The sequence below is a fragment of the Octopus bimaculoides genome, chromosome 17 (genome assembly GCF_001194135.2).
Source record: "Octopus bimaculoides isolate UCB-OBI-ISO-001 chromosome 17, ASM119413v2, whole genome shotgun sequence".
Taxonomy (NCBI): domain Eukaryota; kingdom Metazoa; phylum Mollusca; class Cephalopoda; order Octopoda; family Octopodidae; genus Octopus; species Octopus bimaculoides.
Window position 1 is genome coordinate 1,266,386 of NC_068997.1, and position 6,772 is coordinate 1,273,157.

A 6,772-nucleotide genomic window follows, 5' to 3' on the forward strand; every position below is an offset into this window, starting at 1 on the left:
ATGGTCACTGACACTGTTTTTTCTCCGTTCAAACCATAGGAATTTTGATGCCTTACCAAATCTTTCCAACGGTAGGAATTGATGTCTTCGATGATCAATTAAAACAGGTTCGTTTGGTAATTTTGTAGGTTTGGGATAAAATTGCATCTCCTCCTTCCACTAGTTCCTGCAATCCTAAAGAAGAGCAAATTTCTGCCCTTCTTTAACAAAACTATTAAAACAGCCACAATAATCTGAATCTGTATGTATTATATATCTTTATAGGGAGTTCACTGCTTCATAGTTTAAAATACAAAGATAGTTCCAACGGCATTAGAGGAATAAATATTAATAGAGAAAATTTTATATAAAATGAGCGTTGATAACTTTTGTTGATAGTAAATATAGGCTAGAAATCCAATTTGAAGGCAGAATAAGGCATCAAACTTAATACAGACAATTTTATATTCCTGGTTTTAAGTAAAAGCTTTTAAGGAGACCTTTTAGGGAAAATGTCAATGAAAGTAACTAGAAAGATCTTCATCAAATCCACATATGAAATGATGGAACTGATTTGAATGATGATTATGTTGTAATTGGAAGAGATGAATGATTTACGACTTGGACGAGTGAGTGCTGGTCGTATGAACGTAGGGACTTGTGTAATGGCTTGGAGAAAGTGATAAACAGACTTTAAAATGGTGACTGAATCATCGGAGCTACTGCTCCTCTCTCAATAAAGATGAAGAGAACTTTTAGAATGTACAAATAAAATAAAACCCCAGCAAAATGGAAGATATTACATCTGTATCAAGAAGAAGCTGATAAAATAGGTAGAAATTGACTGAGTAACAAGGGACATGAGAATGGAAACTTTATATTGAATATAATACCTTACAATATAAGCAGACATGATTTATAAGGATAGATCAGAAAATATATTCAGAAGAAAGACGTAAAATGAAGTGAAGCGTATAGAAAGTATAAACACAATATAAACAGCAGAAATGTCAGATAAGGGATATTAGAATACAAAAAGGTATGAAGAAAAGACAAAAGGTAAATGAATGTCTAAATAATAAGGATGATAAAATGTTAACAGTAAAAACAATGAAGATGTTGATTACAGGAACAAAGGAAGAATCTCCTGATCAGAGTACCAGTTCTAAAATACGATAAGATAGCTCTAAAAGAGAAGAACAATTATCCTTACATCTGGAAATAGAGATAACAAGAATGTGGAGATTGAAAGCAGAAACAATCCATAGTGGTGCCTTAGGAAAGGTTAAAAACGTTGTAGACAAATACAAAACCAAAACCAAAGCCACAGGAGTTACAAATATACACAGCTACCAAAAAGTATTACTCCATGACTTGCACATATACAAGAGATAACTCTACTGGGTACAGTACATATATAGTAGGTCATTGTCAATGCATTAAGTATCATAAAACAAAATACAGTATATGGCCAAGCCATATACAGTTGCCCTCGTGTGCGTAGTGAAAGCGTGTAATGTAAACAAGAGTACCGAAATTACAAATAAACTATAGTCGACATCCTTTTGTATAATACACCACTACACATCACTAATTCATAAAATTGACATGCTATATACAATTATCGCTTAACAGTACAATCTATATATCACATCTTATAGAATCAACACTCAACATCACGATGTAGACATTACTTTGTAGAATTAACACTCAACATACCATTTTATAGAATGAAAAAAAAAGCATCACAATCCAGACATCACATTCTATAGAATCAGCACCCAACTACATAATCTAGACAACACTTGGTTTATAGAACTAAAATCCAGTACTAAAACAAACAACCCACGCATATATGAACTTTGGTATAGCCAGATCTACTAGAGACCTACCACTTCACTCGCTAATGGGATATTTTACCGCATCTGGTATGAGGATTTCCTAATAAAACTTTTGACATTGCACTTCATCCGTTTCCCGTCACTTCGAATAATGACTTCTTTAAGATCACACCCTCAAGGTGTGTTTGAAAGGGGTTCACTCTGACCCATATCATATCAACTCCGTTGGGCCCCTAGGTTCGATTTTCTCTTCTATATTCTTCATCATCCAACCCTTTAGCTTTAAGTCGAACTATTACTCGTTTTTGAATGTTCTACTGATACTACAACAGCAGCACCTGATGCTACTAGTTGATAAATTTTGACCTACCTCCTACCTCTACTCACTAGCTTCCCTCCCTACTCTACTCTACATCTTTCTCCCTCCTCTCTCTCTCTCTTCAACGTTCCCTTCATCTTCTCCTCCACTCACTAATCACTAAACTCAGATTTTCTCTCAGAAAATAGCCCTCACCGCTAGAATTCTCTCTTCTCTGTTTATGATTTTCCTGAAGCTGCCAACATGGAACTATTCAATAGGAAATTTAACCCTATTAATTCCATTGGCAACGGAGTGTCTGTGGAGGCTATGGACTCAGCCCAGACTAATAAACAATCGTAAAAACACGTATACCGAAAAAGCTATCAAGACCCAGCATTGTATCGCATGACGAAACCCATACAACACAAGAGACACAAACACTGCCTAATATTACACAACGTCACAACCTACACAACACAAACACCACACAAAACTGAGTAAATAGAACACAATCAACGCTTCAAACAACAAAACTAAAATTTCACATATTTTACACAATTTCAAGTACCACTAGAAACAAATTTGCCGTCTCAATGATGATGATGATGATAATAATAATAAGAAGAAAATTACAAAAACAACAATCAAAATAATAATAATCCCTTCTACAATAGGCACAAGGCCTGGAATATTTGGGAGTTAATCGATTTCATAGAACTCTGTGTTTAACTGGTACCTACTTTATCGATCTCGAAAGGATGAAAGCAAAGACGACCTTGGCGGAATTTTCACTGAAAACGGAAAGATAGACTAAATGCTGCTAAGCGTTTTTATCCAGCGCGCTAAAAATTCAGCTGTTTCACCACCTCAACAACAACAACAACGGTTCAAATTTTGGCACAAGACCAGAAGTTTTGTAGAAGAGGATAAGTCGGTTATATTGACCCCAGTACTCAAATGGTACTTATTTCACTGGCTCCGAAAGGATTAAAAGCAAAGTCGACCGCAGCGGAATTTGAAATCAGTCCGTAAAGTCCGTTGAAATGCCGCTAAAGATTTTGCCCGAAGTAGTAACGATTCTGATAGCTAGCCGCCTTAATAATAATAATAGTAATAATAATAATAATAATAATAATAATAATAATAATAATAATAATAATAATAATAATATTTTCTGGATGACATCCCAGGAGAACCATGTCTCAGAGAAATCCAAAATATTGTGCTCAGAAAAACCCTATAAATTTAAATGCCTGTGTTGTCTTACATGAAAATATTTCGCTTCTACCCCTGTCACTTCCCCTTCCCCTGTCACTTCCCCTTCCCCAAGCTTTCAGCCATACTGTAACATCTCTTTTCTTTCACTCACTCTAGGATGCACCAGGAACCCTGGAAAAAACACACTAATTACATAGTAAGTACGTAAACGGAATAGTTACCTCTACATGCATCTGTCTATGCATCCATCTGCACATGCTAATATTTACAATCAACTTAAATAATGCCTACACGATACACAGAAAATAAAAGAAAAACAAGCGTCACGAGCGACGCCGTACCAAACAAAACCAAATAATTTTCCACAAACGAATATAAAAAGAAGCAAACTAATACTCAGTTTAAACAGTTATTCCCCGAAACATAGTTGCCAAAAATAAAACAAAAAAAAAAACAAGCGATTTTCGATCTATCAACCTACGATATGATAAATATATCCATTCGAAGAACAAGGAAACGATGTCATGTCAAAAAGTCAACTCTGAACAAACAGACCCGTTTCCTATTGTCCTCGTCAATGCTTTAATGACAAGCCAAAACTCATGCCGGACCGGTCATCGCTCGAGACAAGGACCGCGTTACCCAGTGGGGAACCCGGCTGGGGTCGAAAAATCTGCTGCTGGAACAAACTCTCAACAAAAAGGAATTGTCATGTAATTAGAACTAGGATAACCCTAACCCTAGACCTGTAGTGACACCACCAAAAAACACCACCTAAAGTAAAACTCATGAAATGGACTAGAGAGGATTATAGTGATGTGTTGAAAGCTTTCTATACAGCCCAGTTGAACCTAAACAATAACCTCATTGTACAAACATACACTTCTTGGAGAAACTTAGTAGGCAACTAAGTACGCAGATATATAGACACAAATAAATTAAGTAATGTACGTAGAGATATCATTAAGAATACAAGGCTAATTGACGCTGAAATTAGCTAAATTAGGACAAATTGTCCCATGCTAGGCTAAACGAAATCAGCAACAATGCAGATGAAATAGGTAACAGATGCACAGAACCAAGTGTACGAGCAGTAGATCCAAACGAGGAAGCTGAAGAAAGAATAGCGAAGAACAGATATGCGGAAAAAGAGGAGAAAGTAGACCTACCTGAAGAATACCAGAATGGATATGATACAGAGTTTGAGGTGAACAATAAAGAGATCATAGAATCAAATGAAGATATTATGAGAGAATTCAGCAAGACTGAGTTAACTGACATGATCAAGAGAGAACCACTACCAAAGCTCTCAAACAACATGAAAAATAGCAACATAACCATGATATATAACATTGATCTTAGATCTGAAGAAATAAAGGAAATGACCTAACAACCTTAAATAACCTTATCTATTCCATTGCTAAAATTGTAGCTGCTCCTTTAAGTATCAAGACGACGCAGAAAGGGACCAACCATGTCAATAGACGTCCTAAGTAGAAAGTAGCAATACAGAGAGATCGAATGTTTGCGGGCGGATGTATCAGTTCTCGATGAACTTGCTAGAGAAGTAAATGTTAAGACGAAACAAGCTAGAAAAATCAAGCATAAATATAAAATGAAAGATTTTATAAACTTCACTGCAACCAAGGAGCAATTGAAACAACGAACACAACTGACATCCCAACCTGTTCGACCCATAACCTGTTTACCACTAATGTGGAAGCTTATGACCGGTGTTTTGGCGGAAGAGTTAGACAACCATCTGAAAATCTTACCACCACTGATCGTCACATCAAGGACAACCACCCTGCCTTCCATCTCAAGAAAGATTGTTCTAGTCTTGATTTTTCCTGAGTAGAATTGCGACACTACTCCCTCCCCCTAGTTGGCATGGAGAAATAAATTCCTCGTAGCCGTTCAAGAGTGGGGAAAAGGCCCGCATCCCCCTCAGTCTGGTTTCTGTGGCCACTATCACATCCAATCTATGTGACCTGAGGTCATTAAGGAAGCGACCTTGCTTCCCGTCTGAGGTCAGGCCACGTACATTTAAACATCCTACAGTGAGTTCACCCATAAAAAGGCTTACCTTTGTTGGAGAAGGGATTATAATCCTTTCTCAGTATCGTCTGTATCTTGCGGGGATTCTTTGGTTAGGCCCTCGTACATGCAAATCAATTGGAAAACAACGACGAAGACAACAGCAACAACAACAACAACAACAACAACAACTATAGCAGCAACAACAGCAATTGTCATTGTTTCTAATTTCGGCACAAAACCAACAATTATTAAAAAGAGGTGGAGTACAGCTGGTTACATGTACTCTAGTATATAACATACTCTGATATTGTAACAGGTATTTTCAATGCAAAACATATTTCTAAAGTTCAGTTTTTCACAAATAAGATTAATAAATGATATAAGACCATGAACGCACTCACATAGACACAGCGTATACAATTACACACTCATAGAGCGCACTGGTACCCACACCGAGACACCCACCGACACACACACACACACACACACACACACACACACACACACACACACACACACACACACACACACACACACACACACACACACACACACACACACACACACACATTCACACAGACGTATGATAATCTGCGTGTGTATGTGTGTGTTTTTATATATAATGAGGATTTTTGTCATATGTGACAAAATATTAAAAAGTTCAGTTTTTCATAAATAAGATTAATAAATGATATAAGACCATGAACGCACTCACATTTAAACACAGACACAGCGTATACAATTACACACTCATACAAGTGCATTGACACCCGCCGAGACACACACACACAGAGACACACACAGACACACACACACACACACACACACGCACACACATTCACACAGACGTATAATCTGTGTGTGTTCTTATATATAATGAGCATTTTTGGTATATGTGACAAAGTAGTAAAAAAAGTTGTTTTCCACTTCAAATATTTGTTCTCAGGAAAGAAATAAGAACTTTTATATTATGTCCCACCTTGCAAAAATATAGCATTAGATGAATAAATTATCTCATGTCATCTCTTTTGAGAATTTCTTTTGTTTCTCTGTACGCAATAAAGATTTTATAATGAATGTGTATCCAAAAGAATAGGCCCTACTGAAAGACAGTCTATGTTTAAATACGGATCAATAGACAAAACAAATCTCCGACTTGAACTGAAGCTTAGAGATAACAGTAAGAGCAGACAGACCAGCAGTGTTCTTATAATAATGACCAGTTATAAAATCCAAAGTCTTTGGATAAACTAGCTTTCGAGCTCTTTTAACTATTCTTTCTCGTTCTCTGAACATCTGTATTCATGCCTATACTATTCATGCCTCAATGTATCATACACATACACGCATGTACACGTGCGCGCTCCCACACACACGTTTTTGCTTGCATTTA